At 55.1% G+C, this 25,640-nt stretch overlaps 1 protein-coding gene across 17 annotated transcripts in view; it reads right to left on the reverse strand.

Annotated features, from left to right (window-relative positions):
- Window positions 1-25,640, reverse strand: part of ANKRD11 (ankyrin repeat domain 11) — a 180,982-nt gene that overhangs the window by 63,319 nt on the left and 92,023 nt on the right. For 2 of the 17 annotated variants that reach the window (XM_078439145.2, XM_078439141.2), the window contains exon 3: window positions 22,442-22,512. The exons of the other annotated variants lie outside the window; for them this stretch is intronic. The gene's annotated coding sequence lies outside the window, so the exon portion shown is untranslated. The remainder of the gene's footprint in view (window positions 1-22,441; window positions 22,513-25,640) is intronic. 17 annotated transcript variants of the gene reach the window in all.

The following is a 25,640-nucleotide window of genomic DNA, read 5'->3' on the forward strand; positions in this document are numbered from 1 at the left end:
ATGTGACATATGCATCCAACGGCAGAGTGTGCTAAGTGAAAGAAACCATTCATATTAAATTGTAGAAAAAGAAAGCCTACAACGACAAGGTCCAGCAGTGGTGTCCTGGGTCCAGGGACCCAGGAAGGTGTTGGCTACAAACAGGCACTTCCCAGGGCGATGGAGAAGTTCTATGTCACGGCTGTGGTGGTGGGAACGGGACTCACTGGTGTTAAAACCTACCACGCTCTACACTTTGCGTATGAAACCGCTGCATATCGTAACACTTAAGTTATGTCTCCATAAAGCTCCCAGAAAGAGGGGCTGAGGAGGTAAGGGCGACAAGGAGGGCCATCTCTTTAAGAGGACTTCTGCCATAACGGGAGCAAAGAAATGGGGTGGCAGGTGGTGGTAAAAGGGAGATTGGGGGTTTTTTGTAAAGAAGGGGGAAGGACAGCAAGTCTGCACGCTGATGAGGGGGCACCTCACACTCACCCCTCCAAAAGCAAGTCTGGGGGAGAGGAGTCGGGAAGGGAGGTACTTGTGCCCTGTGGGACAGCGGCTGCGGCAGGAGCAGGCAAAGGGCAACTCCAGCGCGTGCCGGGCGCACGGACGGCCAACGGGCCATGCGCACGGCTTCTCTAGAAGGATTTGTCAGCGCGGTTCCCGTGGCCGTGTCAGCTGGGCCGGAGGCTGACCAGCGCAGAGCTGGGAAGGGGCCACCTGCTCGCGACCAAGTGAAACAGCTGATCCTCGTTTGTATGCAGACGCAGTCCCCGCTCACACAAGGTCACGCCCGACTTTCTAATGAAGCGTCTGATAGACTCTCTTTAATGTGTCTCTAAGTTGAACCGTGGACATCTGGGTTCTCTGTTTTTGCTATAAACAATACTCCATGGACATCCTTATTCTTGTTACGTGTCCATAGGTACACGTGCCCCTGAGCACCACGCGGTATGGGATTCCATGACAGGAAATGTCCAGAAAAGGCAAAGCCATAGGGACAGAAAGTAGGTGGGTGGCCTGCTCAGGGTGGGGAGGGGGCGAGCAGTGCTGGCCACAGGCCACGGGCTTCCTTCCGAGGGGACGAAAGCACCGGGAAGCGGAGTGTGAGTGGGGTGTGGTGTTATCTGCGAACCCACGGAAGACCCTCCACGGGGCTACTGTGCAGTATGCAAGGGGGATTTCAACAAGGCTGACACCTGCTTCCAACAGCCTGGACCTGGTGCCCGAGGGACGGACTGTGGTTGGAAGGACCGGGCGTCACGATGGGGGGGGGGGGGGGGGGGGGGGGGCACGTGCCGCACCCAAGCCAGGGTCGAAGCCAGGTGTCCAGACCCAGCGAAGGTCTTTTCCACCTCTTGACGGCAGGCAGCACACCTCGGCGTGGCCCTGGAGAAACGTGCTCGTTCTGTGGTCAGTGGGCACGGGGACACCTCCTGGGCACAGAGGGGGCACGTCAAGGAAGCTTCCGCACTCTCAGGCCGCTTGGCAAACGCCACTCCAGGAGCAGCCGCACCTCCCTCCTGTGCAGCCCCCACGTCCTCGGGAGGCCCGTGGCCGCCTCTCGCCCAGTCGCGCCCAGGCTTCGGCAGAAAAGCGTCCTGGGGCCCTGGTCAACGGGGCTTCCACCTGCTCGTGAGAACGTCTGTCGCCGGCCTGCACGTGGCGCTGTCCTCACGGCCACGGCGCTCCAGCACCACCTCTGCCACCGTCCCTTCCGCTCAGTGGCACGTTTCGGCAAAGGGGACCATTACACCAATACTGTTTTTTAAAGTCACATATTTGAGGAAAGGGGTATACATTTTAAAGATCTAAATATTAACTGTACAGGGTCGATTTTGTTCATCCTAACGTGGATGTAAAATTATAACACAAGGCAAAGGCTGTCAGGAAAAGTCATCACAAATGAACACTGTCCAGGCAACTGGATGGACCCAGTCGCGTATTTATGTAATGTCCCATTTCCAAGAAGCAGACCCCCAGACACGACACTACAGCCCTCAGCACGGGGACACCAAACACGAGACCAGCCACTGAGGGGGAGGCAGGGACTACCCGCGCCTGGGGCAGCAGGCCGTGTGGGGCAGAGCTGGGGCGGGGAAGCCCCGCGCCGGCCCAGCGGCACCCCTGCCAGGGCCCCGGCCGTCCGCTGGGCCAGCAGCGTCACTTTAGCGCACGGGGCAGGGCGGGGGGCGTTGGAAGCACTGTGGCTCCTTCCGAGGCACAAGTCTTCACAAAGTGGTCCTACATGTGAGAAACGCTGCATTAGGAAAAAAACTGTCCTCGGGGCACCGGGGGAGCTCAGCCGGTTAAGCGTCTACCTTCGGCTCAGGTCGTGATCTCACGGTTTGGGAGCTGGAGCCCCGTGCCAGGCTCTCTGCCGTCACCGCAAAGCCTGCTTGAGATCGTCTGCCCACACCCCGGCCGCCCGCCCCTCCCGCTCCCTCCCTCTCTCTCTCAAAAATAAACTTAAAATATTTTAAAAAAGAAAGAAAGAAGAAAACGGTCCTTGTTGAAGCACAGTATCTCACCCTGCAACTCGAAAAGCCTCCTCTTCCTCCCCACTCTCGATCTGAGAAAGGATGCTCCGAGACCATCAATATTCTCCCCAAGTACAATCTCGGGGAGCAGTGCCGTGTGAAGCTGGCCAGTCACCTGCACCGGCGACCCCATGGCAGGCGAAACGTGGGGACCCTCACGAGGCCAGGAGATGTCAAGGTGTGCCGAGCGGTCCCCTGCTCCTCCCAGACGGGCCCCGGCGAGGCTGCGGCCACCAGACGCGGTTCCCTGTGGACGCTGTATCGTCAAAGTGTGCGGAGGATGCCGTGCTGCTCTGCAATGTCCTGTGCTGAAAAAGAGTCCCCCCCCCCCCAGCAAAAGAAAGAGTCCCCAGAGGCGGAGGGGGGCAGGGGCAGACCCTCCAAGCCCAAGGAGGGGCTCATGGTGACGTGCCAGACACGCGTGAGGATCTAAGGAACTATTGGAACAACAGGTAAGTTTTTACCCAAAAAAACATCGGAAAAGGTCGAGATGTTGCCAAGTCTTCCCACAAAGACAGTCGCGGGTCTCAGGAGGGGAAGGGGCAGGGGACCCTCGCCCCTGTGCCACCACCCCCCGGCCCCCAGATGTCCCTGTAAGGGCCGAAGACACGGGAGCCATCATCCCAGACGAACTTCTCATCAGCCAGGCTGTTTTGCTTAAAAGATCCAATCAGGGTTAACAAGAATTCTGTGAAAAATGTCAAATTATCACCCGTGGTGAGCTTCGCCTCAGTACAAGCTCTGTGTGCTGCTTCTGAAAGCTTTCTTTTCCAGCTACGACAATAAATTCAGAACCAGACCCACTAATCACAAGTGTTATACGTAACAAGATGTTTTAAAAACAGAAGTTTTATTCCACTGATACACAAAGTAAGAACCCAAGATGCTTCGCTGCTCCTTTACCTTGGAGAGGGCAGACATATAGTGAGGGGGGGCAGCAGGTTCCTGAACACCTGGTGCCTGGTGGGAGGGCACCTATTTACAGGCAGCAGCCCTCCTGCAGAGCTTCTGGGGGGTGGGTGGGAACCAGGAAGTAACCCCATGAAACGAGTAAAGAGAAAACATCTTCCCGCTGGGGAGATGGGGGCTCGGGACTGGAAGTGAACAGAACCCAGAGGAAAACCCAGGGCCTCTCCCTGGAATGCCTCCCCAAGCGCTGGGAACCGAAGAGCTGGAAGGCCTGGTGAGCAGGGCAGGTGCCCAGAAGAAAGAGGAGAAACGCACCCGATGGCCTTGGCCCAGAGCCACGCTCGCTCGGGAGGGCCGCCTCACGTCGCACCCGTGGGAGAAGAGAGCGGACAACTGCGACAGCATTCTGAAAACTTCACCACCAACCGCCACTTTTTCCGACAAAGGACAGTATTTCTATTCTCAAATTTATAATCCCTATCTTTTTGAAAATGCAACATTTATAGATTGCAAACAATGAACGGTCTGTTCTGGATTTTTAAAAGTTCTTTATTACTGATTCTCGACAGTCCAAAGGAGACCTCTTTTGTCAAGGGAGTAAAGGGGAAAGTTCCCTTTGTGACAGGTGTCTTTCTCTGTCATCACTGAATGAGGGACGCTGGACAGCAGCTGGCCGTGCCACGCGGCCGGATGCACACACCACTGGCTCCGACAGCAGCTCTTTCAGAAGGTTCTAGTCCAATTCTATGGACCCCCTGAAAGGATGGAGCTCCTCCCCCAGGAGACTCGGGGCTGGTGGGGTCGGCTCCTGGCCAACCCCAACTGTCATGGGGATCGGCGGGCTGCTCCCTCAGGACAACAGATTCCACTGCTGACAGTTCAACGTCCACGTTTGACACCTTCTATTCTAGAAACATACTGCAAGATAACCCAAGGGCAGAGATGGGAGTGAGGACGAGGATGTGGGAATAACGACGGGGGCGGGTGGTGGGCCGAAGGTGACGGGAGTGGTGCTGCAACAAGCCTACGTGCACGCGCCTCCGGAGGGCAGGGGTGGGTGCCGGGATGGACAGTCTTTATGTCTACCCAGGACTCCTCTCCGACCAACAGCGCTGCTGGCGAAGGCAGCGCCATGCTATGAAGGAAGAGAGAGAAACCGCTGACCACGTGTCCTGACTGGCTGGCATCTCGGGGGGCACCGAGCAGCAGGCCAGGCAGGGTGAGGACAGACACGAGTCCCGTGAAGGGCCGGCAGGAACGTAAAGTGGTGCGGCTGCCACCGAAACATCACGGCGGATCCTCAACAAAGTGAGTATGAAAACTATGCCAGTAGGTCCAGCGATCCCCCTTCTGGGAACACACCCCAAAGAAATGAAAGCAGGGTCTCAAAGAGATGTCTGCACCCGCACAGTCACATCAGCGTTCCTCACGACAGCCAAGACATGGAAGCAACCCAACCATCCATCCACAGATGAATGGATAAAGATGCTGTGTTTACACACAATGGAGTGTTATTCAGCCTGCAAAGGAAAGGATATCCTGACACCTGCTTTAACAAGGATGAAACTTACGGACATCATGCTCAGTGGCATAAGCCAGATAGAGACAAATACTGTGTGATTCCACTTATTTTTTTAGTATTTATTTCTGAGAGAGCGCACGTGTGCGCATGTGCTCACAAGCAGGGGAGGCAGAGAGAATTTCAAGCAGACTCTGCGCTGAGCGTGGAACCTGACATGGGGCTCGAACTCACCAAACCGTGAGATCATGACCTGAGCCAAAATCAAGAGTCAGACACTCAACCGACTGAGCCCCCCAGGCGCCCCTGTGTGATTCCACTTCTAAGAGGCCTCTAGAGGAATCAGATCCGTACAGACAAGACAGAGATGGGGTGACAACAGGCCATCCATGATTGAGGCCATCACAGCCCATCCCGACCGGGCCTCCTTCCCCCGACAGGATAACCCCCTCCTGGCCTGGCCTCCCCTCGGCCCGATCAGAGCAGGAGAAGCGCCCACACCAGGGCCCTGGGGCCCCAGGCTCCCAGCAAGCCAAGAGGGGGCTGTGCCCGTCACACAGTAAACCAGGGGACCTTGCTGCTGGAGAGGAGCAATGGCCGGCCGCTGTGCTCAGCCCCTCCCGGACCGCCCTTCCCTAGAGTGCCCAAAGCAATGCTCGGGAGCAGAGTGGTTTCCGCCTGGGTGTGGGGGTCTAGGAGGGGAGCTTCTGGACCAGGGGCCGCAGGTGAGCAGGTCAGAGGGCAGAACATGGAGCATGCAAGCCAAGCAGAGTTCAAGGCGGGGGGTGGGGGGGGGTGGGGGGGTGGGGACAGACTTGGGAGAGGCACTGCCACCCTCCACTCCTGCAGGCCTGCTGCCAGGACACCTCTCCAGGCGGCCCCAGAAGCCCGCAATGGGGGCCGGAGCGCGGGCTGCTCCGTTCAGGGAACACCTTTCCTTTCTCTTGGCCTTTCTTGTAAACAACACTGGGATCAAAGTGATAAAGGATGAAGTCCTTCAAAACACAAACCAGGTGCCATCACCGCACTCACTTTCTGAAACCTGTCCTTAAAAACTGTTCTGCGAGCATGACCTTTTCCTGTAATGAAACCACTTCTCACTATCACGGGGCCTCCCGGGACTCCTCCAGGCCACACGCTGCGGGTTCCATGTCCCCGCCCCAAGCACCACCAGCAGCGTCCACGTGTACAGCTTGAGGACCCAGAAAGACTGGCTCCCTCACTGGTTTTAACAATGGAGAAACTAGGGGCGCCTGGGTGGTGGCTCTGTCGGTTAAGAGTCTGACTTCAGCTCAGGTCACGATCTCAAGGTCCACGAGTTCGAGCCCCGTGTCGGGCTCTGTGCTGACAGCTCAAGAGCCTGGAGCCTGCTTCAGATCTGTGTCTCCCTGTCTCTGCTCCTCCCCTGCTTGTGCTCTGTCTCTCTCACTCTCAAAAAATTAGTAAATGTTTAAAAAAAAAAAAAAAAAAGACAGACAATGGAGAAACTGAGACTGCAGATGCAACTTTTAACACAATGCTATGGTCAAAGGTGTGGCCATTTCCAAGGCCAGGGCTGCAGCGTGCGCCCTTACGGCCCTGACCTTCATGAGCAGTGCAGACAGGGAGCCGCTAGGCGAGCCCTGCCCCGTGCAGCCCACGGCAGGTGCACACCCCTAGCAGGACCGAGTGTCTACATGTGTGAGTGCGCACAGCTCAGCGACAGGGCCAAGAGCAACGCAGACGATGTCTTTGCTACTGGAACCCAATGTGCACAGCAGGTTACTCATCACACATGGGAATGACCCCTGCACGGCCTTCCCCCTTCATGGTTACATGGGCCTTACTCACAGGTTCTGTTCAAAGTGGGTTCAAAAAAAAAAAAGAATACACACAAAACCAAAACTTTTGAGCTAAGATTTTGCCATCTGGCCATCAGGAAATCTACATATATATTCTCCAAAGGAAGGAGCCAGGCGGTTCCAGAGGTTTCCTTGCTGGGAGGCCAGCCCCAGTGACTCTGAGCTGGCTCTGTAAACAATGCACACTCGTCCAGCACGCATCCTGGCATCCGGAAAGAAAACTCGTGTCTTGGAGATTACATATACTCCCAAGCCAGAGAGGGTGAAATGGAGAGTAGGCCACTGGCCGAGGGCCATGTCTTCCACCACCTTCACCAAGGCTTCGACGGCCCTGACCCAGGGCGCCTCCTGCAGCCAACCACAGAGAGGGTTCCACAGCCACCAGCGTGCCGTCCTGGGCCGGGATGGCTCTGGTGGCAGACAGCAGAAGGCCACGTGACAGTCACAGGACATCATTCACCTTGTGCCAGTAACCCTCACGTATCTCACTTCAAGACTCAGTTTCAGGGGTGTCTGGGTGTCTCAGTCAGTTGAGCATCAGACTCTTCATCTCGGCTCAGGTCATGATCTCAGGTTTCTGGGTTCAAACTTCACGTCGGGCTCTGCACTGACAGCATGGGACCTGCTTCGGAATCTCTCTCTCTGCCCCCCCTCTGCTTGTGCTCTCTCTCAAAATAAATAAAATTTTTAAAAAAAGATTCAGTTTCAGCTTTAGTGTTTTGTTTTTTGGCTTAAGATTCTGGAACGTTACTCATTGCCATTTTGATGTCTGTTAGTAAAAGACACCTAGTTCAGTAAAGACCCAGATGCCATCAACTGCACCTTGTGACAGAGGGTTCAAATAGGAAACAGGAGACTGGTGGCTTCAGCCCTGCCCACTCGGCCCAAGTGAAGCCACAGGCGGAAGTGATGTCACTCTGCTGGACCGTCACCAGTCGGCCCACGAAGGAGAAGGGCATCGACACCATCAGGCCCAAGTCCTTTGCCCGGAGCCCGTTTCTGCTACATCTACGTTACCAGTTACTTACTGAGCAACGCTGTCCTCTGCTTCAAAACATTCCAGAGACTTTAGCCAATCACTGCCAGCCAATGTCCTCATCTAAAGGATGGCTCCGGGAAACAATCTCAAAAGCAAGACCACAGACATACCCCCTTGTCCTCCACACACGACGGGTGTCTCCACAAACCAATGCCCGATGCAGACGGCTCAAGAATCCTGTTTTATTTTTAGGGAAGACCAAATCAGATCCCCACGGAAGCCACTTTCCATACGCTCCAACTGCTGCAACCACACAGTGAGAGGGTGACTCCTGGGACCCAGCAGAGTCCCTGGGCTGTGCCTGGCAGCAGCCATGGGCCTCTCGTTCAGCTCCTGCCTCTCTGCCGAGGTCTGGCTGTCTCGGCTGTTCTGGCTAATCCTGTGCTCTGAGCCTTGGCTGCTGGCCACAGCAGTTATTAATGGCACTTGAGATTCTTCCACACCTGCCTCTCTGCCTTCTCCACACGGAACCTGCAGCTGGAATCTGACTCCCGGACTCACTGCACCTGCAGCTGGAATCTGACTCTCGGACACACGGCACCTGCAGCTGGAATCTGATTCCCTATGTGGCACCTTCACCTTCCTCCTCTAGAAGCAGCGTGAGATGCCCAAGTGACACAGAAGAGAAGAGACAGCGGCACTCACCAGACTCTATGTAAGAGCTACAAAACCCAAAAACAACAAATGTCACAGATACTACAAAATTAGCATCACATATTTTAAGTTTGTTTGCTTATTTTGAGAGACACAGAGCAAGCCGGGGGCGGGGGGGCAGGTGGAGAGACAGAATCCCAAGCAGGCTCTGTGCTGGCAGCACAGGGCCTGATGTGGGGCTCGAACTCACCAACCGTGAAATCATGACCTAAGCCACAAACAAGAGTCAGACGCTCAACCGACTGAACCAGCCGGGCGCCCCAGCCTGCATATATTTAATCGTTTGGTAACATATTTGTAATGAATGGTATTTAAGTTACATGTGATAATATTAATTGCAGGATTGTATATCTTACATTCTAAAATATTTAAAGATTCAAGGCCCACAGATCTATTTTCGTTACGTGCAATAACCAGTACTGGTTATTCAAGATCAACGTGCCCCGCTGAGGATGTTGCAAGCACAGCAAGAAAGTCAGGAGATGGGACGCTGGGGACAACACCGCTCGAGACGAAATCGACCACACAGGGCCTAGACTATGCCCACCACTGACATTTGACAACCTCATCCTTGCAGGCAGCTCTGTGTTCGCAGGGGTGGGGTGAGGGGGCGACCAGGACAGAAGAGCAAAACGATCAGTGCCTACAAGAAAGACCTAAGGAGGGGGGTGCCTGGGTGGCTCAGCTGGTTGAGCGTCCAACTTCGGCTCAGGTCGTGATGTCACAGTTCGTGGGTTCGAGCCCCGCATCAGGCTCTGTGCTGACCGCTGGCTCAGAGCCTGGAGCCTGCTTCGGATTCTGTGTCTCCTTCTCTCTCTGCCCCTCCCCCACTCACGCTTTGTCTCACTCTGTTTCTCAAAAATAAATAAATGTTTAAAAAAAAAAAAAAAAAAGAAAAGAAAGAAAGAAAGACCTAAGGAGTAAAACACCCAGGTCATCCTGGCTCGAAAGCTCTCAGCTGTAAAGGGAGCCACAATCCGAGGGGCCTCCCCAGAGCTGTGAGGGGCTCCAGTGGCGGCAGGCCCTGCCCGTCCTACACTAGCCTCCGCAACGTCCCTGGGGAGACCTCCTGTCCCAATCCTCAGCTGTCCCCTCGGGGCCTCACTGTTCTTCCACAGGGTCTGGAACCCTGCTCCCGACACAGCTGGAGAGTCCTCTCAGCCACCCAACATCAGATCTCCCGACGGAAGCCCCGCGGCATCTCCACTCGCCCTCTTCCAGGAAGCCTGCACGGGTGGCAGGGAACAGGGGCACTCAGGGATGCAGGCCTCGCCACAGCTGCTGTATGAGGCGCTGGGAGGGAGCCACGGGAGCCACGTCCACCTGCACTTCTCTGGGCCATCAGCAGAGCCTCGGGGCAGTGAGCCGGCTGTGCAGGCCCAGCGACCACAGGCCCTCCTGCGACTCTGAAATCAGGGCTTTCTACATCGTGTTCACGCTCCACAGGAGCACCGTGGAAACCCGGACACGTGAGGTGTCCTGTGGTCACAGTACAATGTGACTCCGTCCACACGGTGTCGGCCAGTAAGCGCCACCACAGGAAGGCTCAGCCAGGCAGCATCAAGGGCAATGTCGCCCTGCACCTTAGAATCGAACCTGAAAGGGCCAGTTACGAAACGAAGTGCACAACAGCAAAGCCCAAACAACACGTAAACGTAACACAAATGAAAGCTGTTACTGGTATTTATGAAAAACACACGGTATTCCCAAACTAAAGAATCCTGGTCAGAAATCCTCAGATTTTCATGGCATTTTTTTCGTTCACTCTCTAATCCGAAGCATTCTCTAAATGTACCCTGTGACTGAATGGCACACACAAATTTGCTATTTATGCTTAAATGCCAGGCAAGGATTAGGATTTAGTCTGGCAAAGTTTTAAAATATCTAAAGGAAACAACTTAGATAGTTACAGTTCGCTACCTACAATTTAGGAAAATCAACCCAAATTTCCTTCTCATTCTGTCAAATTCAGGTGCGATCTCTGTACCAAGCCCAGCTCACCGCTCACACACGACGCACACAGGACACACCCCTCCCGCGTGCACCGTGTGGACCAGATAATGAGCCACAAGACCCCCGGCTCATCCCATCGTGCAGGAAGCCTCCTTCCCTGGTACCTCACGGGACACTCCTGAGTACAGCACTTCCAGCAGAGTTGTGCGTGTTTCTAACCTCCCCTCCTCCACTCTGCCCTTCTGCCCTAACACGGCGCTGAACGTAAAGGAAGAACCTGGGAGTCCGCAGAGCCCCCACATGGACACGGGCCCCTCCAGGCTCCCCGCAGGGAAGGAGGCACCGTATCACACCGCCTCCCTGCCACACTCAAAATGCTGGCCATGAACACAGCCCCCAGAAAAATATAACCAAACACTGAGTACTTGTGAAATCCCTCAGCATGAACCAAAGTGAAAAACACCACGTTAATTTTCAAATTTTAGCACTGAAATGACATCCTAAGGCTTTTCCCAAACTTTGTGGAGGATGCCGTGAAGCCTCTTTCAATAAATAACAAGTCTGAAAGCCAAGATAATCAAGATTTAGTAAAAGTGACATGAACCTCCCCTCCTCACCATATACCCCCTTCCTCACTATATACACTGTCTGCAGTCCTAAGAAAGAGACTGTTAATTCTTTTTTAACAGCCCCAACCAGGAATGACAATTTTGTTGGCTGACTGAAGAGCTGAACTCTTAAAGTAGTTGAAAGATCAGGTACAAAGGGGAGCTCCAGAGTGGACCAGTGATTTTTGGAGAAAATATCTGTAAACTGAATTCCAGAAACCCCGGTTCCTACTTGACAATAACACATCCTCGTTAACCTTGTGACCTTCACAGATGTATGCTTAATTACGTAGAAGCATACCAAATAACTAAATATAAATGCAAAGTGTTTTTATAATATGTAAACACATAGATAATGTTACATATATTCTCCAGTATCACTTACTTAATAACATTTCCATCTTAATTCGGCAGGTTCGGGGGCACCTGGGTGGCTTTGTCGGTTAAGCGTCCGACTTCGGCTCAGGTCATGATCTCACGGTCCGTGAGTTCGAGCCCCGCGTCGGGCTCTGTGCTGACCGCTCAGAACCTGCAGCCTGTTTCAGATTCTGTGTCTCCCTCTCTCTCTGCCCCTCCCCTGTTCATGCTCTGTCTCTCTCTGTCTCAAAAATAAATAAACGTTAAAAAAAAAAAAAAAAATTTAATTCGGCAGGTTTGTGAAAGACCTGTGTTGAGTCCCAATGTTGGAGCCATGAAGCTCAGTTACTTACAAGAAAAATGCAAAACACAGAATATGTAAATACGCTTTGATCCAGAAGAGTCAGAACATCCATGTGGCCCCAGGGTGGGCTGAGCCTCACGGGCAGGTGAGGGGTGGAGGGGGGCTATCTCGACCGTGCTGGGGGACAATGTGCAGGGGACTCGAGCCCCTCATCGGCCCAGAGCCTGCTTGGGATTTTCTCTTTTTCTTTCTCTCTCTCTCTCTCTCTCTCTCTCTCTCTCTCTCTCCCTTCCTCTGAAAATAACTGAATAAATACACTTTTCTTAGAAAGTGGCTACAAGGCTTTCTGAAGCTTGCTTTCAAAAGCAACCCCCACACCCCCGTCCCCTACACCTAGAAGCAGGCAGGTGGGATCGCTGGAGGAAGGACCGTGCCCACAGGGACACGCAAGGATGGTGCTCAGGGAGAGACGTGCTCAACAGAAGTCATCTTTCGTGACAAACTGGCCTCCCTGACCCACCCCTCCTCCCCGCATCTGTCACGCGGCTGCTGGAATCCGCTCCAGGCATGGCTGTCAGAGGCATCTGAGGAGACGGCACCCGCCAGGGCTGGCTGTGCAGAGCCCGCCGGCCCGGGGTCCAGGAGGGCGGCCCCAGGAGAGGGCCAGACAGCAACTCCTTCGCAGGCTCTGCTGCTGGGAACAGCTCTTGAAGAACCTGAGAACCACCCTCGACAATCTGGTCGCACAAATACCGCCTGAGGTCTGCCGGCAGCCGGCCGGTGGCCCAACCAGGGCACAGCCCTGATCCCTCACTGTGGCCGACCCCTGCCTCTCTCTGTCCCTCCATCCGGAGACTGCCTCTCTGCGCCGTGTCGACAAGGAGGAGCAGGGACGGTGAGACCACACAGGCCTGTGTGTGCTCACATGCCCCGTGTCAGCAACTCACCCAGCTCGGAGTGCCCGAGCGTGTGGGCTTGATGTCGTCATGGCGTGCAGCAATGCCCCATGGGTCCCTGGCTCTGACCCCTGCAGACTTCACCACCCACCCCCCAGCTTCCCTCAAGGCCAAACCTGAAGCTACTTCCGAAGCACCCCCCCTCCCCGCCCCGGACTCCCTACAAATGCACAGCTGCCCACGGCGACCTGCAGTGGCCCGGGGTGCCCTTCAGCCCTGCTCCTCTGCCCTGGCGCCTCCCCAGCCTGGTAAGTCTGCCTGCCTCTCGGGCCTACGGCAGGCAGCGCTGCAGTGTGCCCGTGGCCCCGGGCCGGGGGCCACAGCCATCGTCCTCACCACGTCCAGTGAGCACTGCCTCTGTGTGTGCTGCTGCCTCTCCCAAAGGCGGGGGCCCTGCCCTGACGTGGGCAGGCACCCCCTTTTCAAGTCCCAAGGTAAGTGCTTGGGAAAGGGGGTCATGCTTAGAAACGCCTCCTGGATACACACACCGAATTCTGGGTTAAAACCAGTTACGTCTGGGCGCCTGGGTGGCGCAGTCGGCTAAGCGTCCAACTTCAGCCAGGTCACGATCTCGCGGTCCGTGAGTTCGAGCCCCGCGTCGGGCTCTGGGCTGACGGCTCGGAGCCTGGAGCCTGTTTCCGATTCTGTGTCTCCCTCTCTCTCTGCCCCTCCCCCGTTCATGCTCTGTCTCTCTCTCTATCTCAAAAAATAAATAAACGTTAAAAAAAAAAAATTAAAAAAAAAAAAATAAATAAAACAAAAACAAAAACCAGTTACGTCTGAGGAAAACAACATTACAACGGTAATTCAAAGCGACACATCCCTCTTAAACTATCTCTTTGTTTTACGAAATACCGAAGCCAGCACATCTGCCACGTTTTTATCTTCGCGACACTCGTCTGCCACTACTACGTGTCTTCAGGCTCCGACGATAAGCGCCTGGTGTATATGTCTGCTCTGTAAGAAACTGGCCGTGCAGCAAAACCGCTCTCTTCATCTGAGGAGGCTGCATTCACCTGGTTTCTGGTTTTGTTCACAAACGGTAAGTTTTTTTTTTGTTTGTTTTAAAGTTTTATTTATTTGTTCTTGAGAGAGAGGCAGAGAGAGGGAGAGGGAGAGAGAGAGAATCCCAAGCAGGCCCTGCACTGTCAGCACGGAGCCCGATGCGGGGCTCGCACTCACACACCGTGAGATCACGATCTGAGCTGAAAGTAAGAGTCGGACTCTCAACCGACTGAGCAACCCAGGCGCCCCACTGACGGCAAGTTCTAAACCCAACCGGCTTCCAACCACTTTCTCCAAACGCATCTTTTTAAGGCTTTTCTGTGCAGCGCTTTCTCTCGCCGTCAAATTAACTTCTTGCTCTAAAAGAAAATACAGGACAACGAAAGACTGCAGAACAAGGGGTGGGGGCAGGATGTCGTCGAGATGCAGGCACGAGACTGGAGAGGAAGGGGGAGGCCACGAGGACCAGCTCGGACCTCATCACAACCCAGCTCGACCCTGGCACCGTGTCCTGGGCAAGGACGGCGCGCCACGTCAAAGCCACGGCACCCTGACCTCAACAACAGGTTCTTCCAGAAGACACGAAAAGTTCTCCAAAGGCTCGGATCTAACCAAAAAGCAGGGCCGCAACCTCACTGTTGGCTTACAGCCGAGAGAAACGAAAGCCCGTCACACAAAAACTTGTACGTGAACGTTCGTCCGGCACCGTTCAGAGCCACCAAGAGGAGCAAACGATGGCGATGTCCGTCAAGTGATGATGACAAAATGAGGCGCTTCCGCACGAGGATCCAGGATCCAGCCGTGAAGAGGAATGATGTGCCCACACACGACACGCATGAACCCTTGAGACGCGGTGCTCAGTGGAAGGCCCCACGTTGTGTGATGTGGTTCCGTGAAACGTCCAGGACGGGCAGAGCCCCAGCCACAGAGAGCAGGCTAGTCATGGCGGCAGGCCACCGGGTTCCTGCTGAGGAGCCGCGCCGAACACAGGCAGACACACCTGTGACCAAACCACACCCAAGGACGCGCAGAGCGGGACAGCAGGAGCAAGGTCCGAGGACGGACGGCTCCAGAGCTGACACCCCATCCTAGCTGTGACACTGCTCACTGTTTTGCAAAACGTCACCACTGGAAAAACTAGGCAAACTGTGTGTGAGCCTACAATGGCCTCAAGAAAGCCAACAAAGAGAAACCAGGGGGAGCCGACCTAGGCCCACCCCCACCGCCAGCTGAGGGCTTGTCCCCTCGGCAGGGCCCGGGCACAGCCCGTGCTCGCGTGACCACAAAGCAAACCTTTTCTAGATGCAGGTCCAGGAGCAGCAGGGAAAGAGACGGGCCGCCCCAGTCGGATGTGGTGGGGAGGGCCTGGAGGGGCAGGGGGGCCGCAGTCAGCACAACCAGCTTCTAGCACTACAGCAGGCGAGGTTCCTCTCAGGCTCCGAGGACACCGATTTCAGAGGCAGCCACATGCGACCGGGGTGTGGAGCCCATGTGGAGAAGTCTCTGGAAGGGGCTCCCGGCCACGACCCGGGGAGCGGTGCCGAGTACCCATACGGCCTGCCAGCACCTCTCCAGGACCACCCTTGTCAGGACCCTGGGGCCCAGCCACACCCTCAGCGCAGTACAGGTTCTGCAAGCAGTGACCCTGAACCCTCCCACCCCATCGCGTCAGGCAAAATGGTCAAAGGCTCCTACAGTCCGACCCAGGAACCACGGAGCCAACTCCCCCAACTAAGAGGGGGCAGTGTCTGCCTTGAGCACGGCTCCCGCTGCTGGTGCAAACGAGGCGACCGAAGCCCGCGGTCCACCCAGCTGAGGATGGCAGTGGTGTCCACTGACCCGTGCTCACCCGACCTCACTTCCTTCCCCCACGAGTCCCAGATGCAGAAGTGAGGCGTCACCAAGGAGACCATCATCCTGCGTTAAGATTTCCATGACTCCGGTTAGAGAGAGCTGAGCACGGCCGCGATGCCCCTGCACCTGCAAGGCTTGCAGATTCGCACGCACACCGAAGGACCAGGTGAGAACCCTCTGCTGCCCGCTGACCCTGAGCCCCGTGGCTGCACAGCTCAGCTCCATGCTTCAGCGTCCCTGAATATGTTTGGCAATGACACCATCAGTCGCCCCATCTCCTGACAAATGAGAATTAAAAACCACCACAGGCCTGTGTTCTTTTCTGACATACGGGGAAGGAGACAGACTGGCTTTCGTTTCTCTCCCGTCAACTCAAGAAAGGCCCAAGTCACAAAGAGGACGGCCTGAACACCAACACTCAGCAGAGTAGCTATTCCCAAGAAACAAACCAACACGGCCAATTTCGCGGTCTGGTGCGGTTTTAACCGCGCCCCCCCACCCCCCACAACAGACTGAGACATGGCGGCTCCAGGCAGCCAAGAGCGAGCACACGCGTTCCCTTTACGTCGGCACACGAGCCCAACAGTCTACCCAGCACGGCTTCTCAGGGGCAGGAGAGGAGGAGGGCAGCGCAGGCTGGAGATCTGCACCCCACCCCCAAGAAGGGGCTCTCCCAGGTGACCAGGGTGACACACATCCGCCAGAGCCATGCCAGCTAGCAGCACCCAAAGATGGCCACACTGAGGAGGAGGGCAGGCGCACCTGGTCCCCTCCAGGCCTCTGCCCACGGTGGGCGTGTCCTGATGCTCAGCCGCACAGAAACCAGAGAACCACGTGGAAGGCAGGTGCACTGACCAGGGAAGGCCACGTATGTAACAGGCAGAATGTGAATCCATCAAAACAGCAGCCTCCTATGGTCCGGCACATTACGCAACACCAAAGACAGTTCATCAAGAACCGCTTCTTAAGCAGCCCTACTGGACTCTGAAGTGGGAACCAGAGGAGCAATGGATTCCAGAACACAACAGTACGAGGGAAGGTCTGCACTGAACCCGGTGGTCCCCCCACTGATTGCTGCCTCAAACCAAAGAAACACGAAGAGACCACCAAGGACGGCACCTGACTGTCACATAAATAAAGGGTTTTAAACACTCGATTCTGTGAAAAATGACCACTAGAGTTTACACCCTAAGGAGGAAAAGAAAAAGCAAGCATATGTAACAAGATGGACCGTAACACTCCAGGTCTACGAGAAAAGCCACAGGGTGCCATCCTCCGTGGACAGGGTGAGGGAACCACCCACAACCCCACAGCACCACCACCACGTTCTCCTCCATCAAGAGGGCGGGGGCGGGGGGGAGCTGCCTACAAGAGGGGTTTGCAGGAAGCCCAAGCAACAGGCCCATCCAAAGGGAGCCCCTGGTCTGGAGCGAGGTGGTCAGCAGGCCTTCAAGGGACAGTCAAGAGTGCCAGCGGCTCGAACCAAGCACTGATAAGAGAACAAAGGCCAAGATTCTTAAAGGTCTTTAACCAGGAGAGATTCTGCCAAGGAATGTGTGAGTATAAAGCATGATGTCTGAGATTTACATTAAAATATTAAAGTTTAAAAACTTTAAAAAAAAAACAAAGACACAAATAAGCAGGGGAAGGAAACAGATGTAACCGGACTGGCAAAATGTTGGTGACTATTGAAACTGGGTAGGTATACAAGGGCACTATTCTCTCAGATTCTGTGAATGTTTAGAAATATCCCTAACAGAAAGGTAAATAAAAATGTTAACTTTTGTGTGAAGTCAGAGAGCTGCCAGAGAGAGTCTTGGTGGCTCACTGAAACTCACTCCCTGGCAATACACCGCCCCCCTCTCGGCCACAGCTGTCCACCAGCCCCCCACGTGTGTTCCCCACTCACCCAGTTTCACAGCTCCTTCACAGAAGCGCTGCTGTGCACACGCTCACACGTGCACGCACGCACGCAGCGGAGGAAGGCTAGAGGGACCACAGCCGATGTCCTCATGACAAGAAATGGACATTCAGGTCACCGTCATTCTGTCTCTCCCCCTTACTACTAGCGTGAGGAGCTCTCCTCCAGGTTCAGACCACTGGATGGGAGAAGAGACGCGCTGCTGGCCGGTAAGAGGAAACGCCTTCGCGAGTCCTCCAGTCTAACCCAAAAGGGTTATGTCACTTTCCCAAGATCCTAAGCCAAGCTAATGGCTGAACCGGAACAAAAAAGCCTTATTTCCAAAACCATACCAAAATAAATGGTGTAGCTACGGGGTGAAAGGCAGTACCTCTGTCCTACCGACACTGGACCCTGGCCTCACGGCGGCCTCACGGCACCGTGCTGCAGGCCGTGCTGAGATGGAGAGTGCCTGCCATAGCGCATTCTGGTCCCTAAAAACAGAGGCACACCAGGGACACCTGTACATACCGTCAAGTACCATGACCAAGGCCAGAGCAGTGTCCCTCCTCCCTGTGCTGTGCTCCCCCCACAGGCCTCCCAGTGCCTGACTCGGGTCCCGACACCAGAGGTCGAGGCAAAGGTGCAGAGAGCAGTGCAGGGCTCCCTGTCAACAGGAGGAAGATGGTCTGCAGGTATGGGAAGATCACCTTGGGAGCTGGGGGCCCGGGCACCCCCACCACCCGATGCCCTCCCAGCTACACAGGATGGCTGCTCTGGCCTCACCCAGCAGGGCAGTGCATTCCGGGTGCCGATGGCACGAAGAGCACAGCATCAAGGTGTCTCCTACAGCCGTGGCCAAGCCCAGGCACGCATCTGGGTGCACTAATGCTGCTGCTCCCCGGGAGGGGCTGGCCCACAGAAAGGACACTCGGCGCACGTGTTCATCCGTGCCCACTAACACTCTTTAAAAAGCTAGCCCGAAAAGGTACGAGGCTGGGACATGCCCAGAAAGCGCTTCGGACTGGTTCCTGGGTGGTGGGGACAGCCCCTCGCCCGCCCCACGCCACACACGCGGCAGGTCCGGGAGCAGTCTGCAGCCGGCAGGGCCCGGAAGGCAGCGGGCGGGCGTCTCCGCAAACAAGGTGCACTTGGGCTCTTTTATCTCATTATCGCAAACCCAAGAATTTCTGAGATAGACCGTCTACCAGCTTCTAAGTGGAATGAAAAATTTATAAGATAATTAAAAAAAAAAAAAAAAAAAAGGAAGCTCAAATCAAGTGTAAACCACCAACAGGTCTCAATACACCTTGAAACCTGGACGTGGGGCTAAGAGACTGGAGGCGCAGCCTGCGTGAACCAGCCACGCGTGTGCCCCCGACCAGGTCAGGGCTTCCGGCGGCAGCTCTGGCAGTGTGCTCGGCACCCACATGCTGCCAAGGGCGCCCTGAACTCTCGGGACCCTGCTCCGCCCCTCCCCTCACGAACACCAGCCCTTCGAGGGGCGGTACGTGCGGCCCCAAATACGGAAGATCACATATGCTCACCGTCAACGAGCTCGGGCCGAGGGTGGAGGACAAACCGGACGACTGCCCGTTCATGTTCTAATTACGTCCGAATAATTTCCCGAGGAATATAATTTTCATCAAAAATCTTGAAGATGCAAAAAAAAATTTTAGAACGAGCCTGCTACAGAGCCCTACCATCTCACAGTTTCCAGCCCTCGTAGCCCTCGTCTCTCAAACCACACACCCTCGTCTTTATTCACCAGACGTTCTATTTTCTCCGTCTCCAAACTGCTCAGGCTTCAATTCAGGTCCAAATATAAATGAGCATGTATCAAACGCCTCCTTTCTACCAAGAAAGCCACTGTGAAAGATGTTATTTCTGGCATCCCAGCTGCAAAGTGACGATGCATTTTTAACTCCTTCTCTCCTAAGTTGTAGGGTGCCGGGGGCCGGCAGGTACCTGGCTGGCAAGCTACCCCAGAGCACACGTGGCCGCACCTGCATCCCTGGGGGCCCCGCACGCCCTGCAGACCTACTTGAGGACACCACCGAACCAAGGGAGCTGCCCCGGGCAGCGAACAGTCAACATTTTTGCCGTAAGGCCAAATGAGTCTTTGCTTAAAGACAAAAATCAATAGGACACAGGTTCATTTGCAGAGAATCTAGAGAGAAGTGCAGGGGAACCTGACAGAGCTGCTGAACTGACAGCCACAGGCTCTCCTATCAGTTTGCTTTCTGCAGGGAGGTGGAGGGAGGAGGAAGAGCATGCTGGAGAGAGCTGGTGGCCAATATATAAACAAGGCTTCACACGGGGCGCCTGGGGGGCTCGGTCGGTTGAGCGGCCGACTTCGGCTCAGGTCATGAGCTCACGGTCCGTGAGTTCGACCCCGCGTCGGGCTCTGTGCTGATAGCTCGGAGCCTGGAGCCCGCTTCGGATTCTGTGCCTTCCTCTCTCTCTCTCTCTGCCCCTCCCCTGCTCACGCTCTGTCTCTCTCCCTCTCTCTCAAAACTAAACAAACATAAAAAAAATTTTTTAATAAAAATAAACAAGGCGTCACTGACACGACTGGCACCAGGCACCAGGGTTTAAAGGAGAAATCGTGCAGCTCTGGCCTCAACGACCCAGCAAGTCAGTCCTTGGGTCAGGGACACAGTGACAAGTGGAGACAGTAAGGAGAACAGGCAGAAGGCACTTCCTGGCACGTGCTCCAGAGGAAAGCTCGCTGCACAGACGCACCAGCCCCGGTTCCTACAGGCCCAGCGCCCAGGCCCTGAGCAGACAGTAAATAATCGATCCCTAGCGTGAGTGCAGGGGTGGGCAAAAAGAAGAGACGGCAAGAAGGAAGACAGTAGAAACTCCCAAACGCCCACACCCGTCAGTCCGGGCACGCTGTCTGAAGGAGCGACAGCTTTCTCACTGTAAAAACCCCAACCCTACATCGTAACAGAAAGCCATATTATGACGAGAGTTCTAGTTTACACGACGGGCTGTGTGGCTGTCTAGTGACGCGAACAAGCAGCCTGCATGGGACGACACGCCTCCCAGCACTAACGGGAAGACACGGCAAGTCCTGCGCAGAGGTCAAAAGGCAGGAGACGGTCACAGTGGCAAGAGTCACCCGAACCCCCCGCTTCAGGGAGACGGTGGACCCTCCACATACTGTATCCTACCCCTCCCTGCAAGAGGGGCGTCACCGGGAGCAGCAGGCGACAGTGGCACAACGCCACGTTGGATCCCTCTCCACGTGCCCACACCTTGACAGCTGGTTCCAGGTGAACACGAGTCCTCAGCTGGCCCGAGAAGCAGAGCCTCGGGACTTCCGGAAGAAACCCTTACAGGCGGAGGAGAAAGCTTCACCTGAACCCACACGCACTACCCTGGGCCGCCAAGTTCCCGTGAACCAGGATCTGGCTCCTGAAGTAGCCAGCTGGACTCAGGGTTTGAAGCACAATGAGGAGCCCCGAAGAACAGCCCAGATGTGGGCCCACGACACGGTGGCGTTCTTCCATCCAACCCAGACAGAACCCGCCCACCCCCCCAACAGGCTTGTTAGGAAATGCAGACCTTCAGAATTCTCGAGACCCGAGGCCCTTCAGTTAGTCAAATTCAGGCTGGAGGACATGTGGGGCGTGTGTGTGGGTGTGTTTTCACCAAACCCACTCACCTTGTCATCAAGTGTTTAGGGAACATTCTCCGCCCCGTGAGCAGATGTGACGGGGGCAGGAGAAAGCCAGATGGACCTGTGAGGGCCATGGGTCGTTCATCTGGTGACAGCCACTCAAGCTCTCTGGGCCATGGCTCGGCTGTGGCCCTCAGACCACATGTGTTCCATTTCCTCCCGGGGCGCCTGAGAAACTTCAAGGACGTGTGCTCTGGTGGAACTAATGAGGCCTGGGGAAGGCAAGGGGAAGCAGGGAGGGGCCAGGCTTCGGTGCTGACCCACCTGCTCCCTCCTTGCCCTGGGGTCCTCCAAGCCGTCAGAAGCGTCCTTGGGGGGGGGGGGGGGGCACCTGCAGGGGAGCAGAACTCAGTCACTTCGGCTACTGCTCCACCTGGAGCCCGCACCTCACACCCAGCAGGAAGTACAATGACTAAAGCCACTCACGCAGCCGCCGATGCCGTGGCAATCCCTCTCTCTCGTCTGGATTTTCAACTTCCACACCACGGTCAGTTATTAAAACCAGTTACGAGAAGTTACCCGATGTAAAACGCTAATCACTCAGGCCTGACTCATACTCCCGAGCAACCCCCAGCTCAGTCTAGACACCTGGCTCAAGGCGTTTGGAGAAAGAAGAGGAAATCAAGTGTGATCTCTCTTTTTAAACAACTATTTAAACGTGAAAACAGCAGTACGTTTTTACTGTACAAAAATTCAGATAATGCTGACACACTGAAGAAAAACTGAGGATAAATCCCCAGTACCCAAGTCTCCAGTGAAACACTGGTGTGTATCTTCTGGCCAAAACCGAGATCACACTGAATCTGCTGCTTAGGGGACTCAGGTTTCTGAACCAATGCTCCCCACCTCTCCACTGACGTTTACAAGCCTTAGGCGTGAGCACACTTTCTCTAAGTCAACACTGAAACACGCCTCCTGGCCCAGATCTGCTGTGCCTAGGTGCACACTACTTGATAACACTGCAAGGACCTGTAACCCTGACCTGGCTCCCCACTGCTCAGTTTCGAGGAGAAAAGCAAGAATTAGAGGACTTGTCTGTCTCAAGGTACCCAGAGCGAGCACCCCTGGCTTCCAGAGCAGAGCACGGGCAGGATCCACACGATCACCCCAGGAGGACGACCCTGGAAAAGGCTCAGACATCAGCACTCCTTTACGGACTCCCCGCTGGGCAGCTCCTGGCTGGAGGAGCTGGGCGGAGCGAGGGAGGGGGCCACAAGTTTCCCCCAGCTCAGACCAGCCCCTCCCCCGGTGCTGCTGGCTCTCGACCCGAGAGCGACCGAGAGCGGATCAAAAAGTGGGACCAGCGGCCTCCCACCACCTGGAAATACGTACCTACGACGTAAGGCAGAAAAGATGCTGTGGTGCTGGTTACGATGAGAGACAGATATGGGGAGCAAGGTCATCTAGAATACAAACAGGGAGGAACCACAAAAGGAAACAATTATTTCGCGGATACAAGTTGCAAGACAACGGAAAGCCGCCAAGAGAGATGCAATTTAAGATCCCGAAGGAAATCCAAACGCTTCTTCCTGGCTGCGACTCCCCAGCTCCTCTAGAGAGGCATCGACAGCCCCTGTACACACGCGGGGGATGCCTGCTATGTACCGTGTGCCTGCAATGAGAGGGCAGCGAGGTCGCCCCAGAACAAGGCTGCACCGGGAACAACCAGAGCCTGGCGGCCAAAGTCAAGTTGAGGCCCCAACGGTGGTGACGATGGCTCTGCGGATTCAAGATGCAGCCACTGGATGGTCACTCAGATGAAAGCAAAGGACCGGAACCAGGTTATAAGGGCACCAAATGGGCACATGTGCGGATCCCCCAGACCTGGAGAGCTGCCTCCAGGCCCAGCCCCACCCCCACCTTCCTTTCCCGTTAGTGTGCATGCATCCCGGCAGGAAGGTGACCATATCTCACACCCGCTAGCACCGTGCGGGAACTTCCCATGCTGCGTGTCTGTCAACCCCAGCTCCCAAAGAAGGAGGCACTCCAGCGAAAGCAAATGTCGAGACCGAGTATCTAAATGGTCCCCTGTCCGTCCCAAATCCAACTCAGGGAAGAATGATCTCCAAGGCTTCCCTGAAGAGCCCAGGCTTGTATCACACCCCACCCTCAAGCCCTGAGTCCTGGAGCACGGGGAAGGGACCGGCAGTGCTGCTCCAGCCACGACCAGGGAGAGCCTGCCGCGAGGTGCCCGGAGCTACCCACGCACGGCCTTCCAGAGTTCCCGGGTGGAGGGATACGCAGGCACACCTCGGGAAGAAGGCTAACTTGTCTGGGGACATGTTCTCCCCTCACTCGCTCTGAAGCTGGTGAATCGTCAGTCACCCGAGGTGTCTCCAAACACGGCTGAGATCCGTAACACAACACCTATCTCCACACGCCAGTACGGAAAACCAGTGACAAAAACTGAACTCCAGAGATCAGGGGCAGAACGGTCAGAGCGGTGCCTCTGACCAGATTCAATACGGGGGGCTGGCACAGAGAGGGGTGACTGGGGTGGGTGGAGGGTCAGAGGAGGATGAAAATATTCACCGTGGAAAGGGACAGGGTAGGTCTTACAAGGTTTCGTCACCAGAAACCTGTCGCTCCGTGAGGTGATGGATGCCGGGTGAACTCGCTGTGGGGTCATTTGACAACAGACATCGAATCGCCACCCTGCACACCGTGAATGTCTGCAGTGATACACGTCAACTGTATCTCAACGACACTGGAGGGAAACATCATAAAAACTTTAAAAGGAGGAAGGGAGAGGAAATGACGTTTTGCGTCCTCTCCCCTCACTCAGGTGGCCCCTGGCCCAACACTTTGCAGCAGCCTACATGCACTAACCGCAGAAATCGTGGCTCACATTCAGCAGCCAGAACCGTGGAGGGCGGGGAGCCCTGCCCCGGCAGGCGTGGGCCTGGGGGGGTGAGGGACACGTCAACAGGTGGCTTTCCATGGCAGTCTGTATGAGAGAAGGGAGAGCTTCCAGATCATAGTAACAGTCAAAAAGGGAACTCGAGACTCTTTCCCTGTGGTCTTTACAAAACGATAAAACACCCACCCGTTCGCTTCCTCAAGCAGCAGGGTGGGCATACCACCTCCGGGAAGAGTGTGCCCTCAAGAGCCCTACATGTGATAAAGCACCCACTTCACTGGAAGTCAGGCTGCGGAGTTGCTGGCCGGCAGCACGAGAGGAATGACAAGAGCGGAGGCAAGGTCAAAGTACTTCCAATTCCAATTTCCTTCAGAAACGCAATTTATTCCCAACTATTAAACAAACCAAACAGGTATTTAATGGCATTTGTAACTTATCATCTTCATTCTTGATTTTTTCATGGTTATCTATTTTGAGAGACAACGTGTGTGCAAAAGCAGGAGGAGAGCGGGGGGGCGGGAATCCCCAGCAAGCTCCACGCTATCAGCACAGAGCCTGGTGTGGGGCTCAATCCCACGAACTGGGAGATCATGACCCGAGCCAAAACCAAGAGCTGGACGCTTAACCGACTGAGCCCCTCAGGCGCCCCTCTCTCCATTATTTTCTACCCAGTCCACCGAGTTATTTGAGAAAACACTAACTGTTTCGTAGGCCACCTTACAAACAACACTTTCCTGATGTTGTTCTGCTGTAACTTTTCTGAAAACAAATTTCAAGAGAAGGTTCCAAAACGTCCCATTTTTCACGGCTAAGGAAAGGTCTCCAGTGGTTTACAACAGGAACATGTGAATGGACAACTTGCTCGCACACAAGGACGGAGACCTTTCTGGTCCGCCCCACGGGCCACAACCAAACAGAGGCCATTCCACTCAGGAGGCTCTTGGCCTCTGGCCATAAAGCGACCACCTACCCGACCAACTTCCCCCCAACTGAGAAAACTGCAAGTCAGCAGCCGCCATCTCTGCTCCTCCCTCTCTGGACAGAGGGGAGGCATGAGAAGAGCCCAGAGAAGCCGAGTGTCCCAGGGCTGGCCCACGAGCTGCTCTTTGCGGCCTCCTCAGCCCCACTGAGTGAGAATGGAGAAGCCAGAGGCACCATTCAACAGTAAGTATGATCAAAGGACTGCATTCTCCTTCTTCGCTCACTTTCGAAGACTTCAGAAATATAAATTCATTTTAGAACAGCCCATCAGCCACGGCCTTTGGAAGAAAACAATCCTATTCGGCACTATTGTTCATTTTTGGTAACAGAAAGCCCCGTGCTGGCAGGGAGGTGGCCATGTGAAGAACCCACAGAAGATAAGGCGCCCCCGGGGAACCGAGAAGCTGGTGCCGCAGCTGGAGGCTAAGGTTAGGCTGCCCTCCAGGAGACCCTCTCTCCATCCAATCGCCCAGGGGCTTGTATAGGAAGGACTATGCCCCAGACACAAACTGGGGACAGCCAACTGTCTCCAGCACTTTCATTCATTCTCATTATTGCCCAGGCCACGAACTACCCCAGGGTCTCCAAACCTCTACAACAGACCTCAGAGGGTCAAACCTGAATATTTTAGCGAATCTCATTAAAGCAGAGAAGGAAGTCTAAGCCCTCCCAACTGGCTTTAAAAAGTTA

Source organism: Panthera onca, chromosome E2 (genome assembly GCF_046562875.1).
Source record: "Panthera onca isolate mPanOnc1 chromosome E2, mPanOnc1 haplotype 2, whole genome shotgun sequence".
Classification (NCBI taxonomy): Eukaryota; Metazoa; Chordata; class Mammalia; order Carnivora; family Felidae; genus Panthera; species Panthera onca.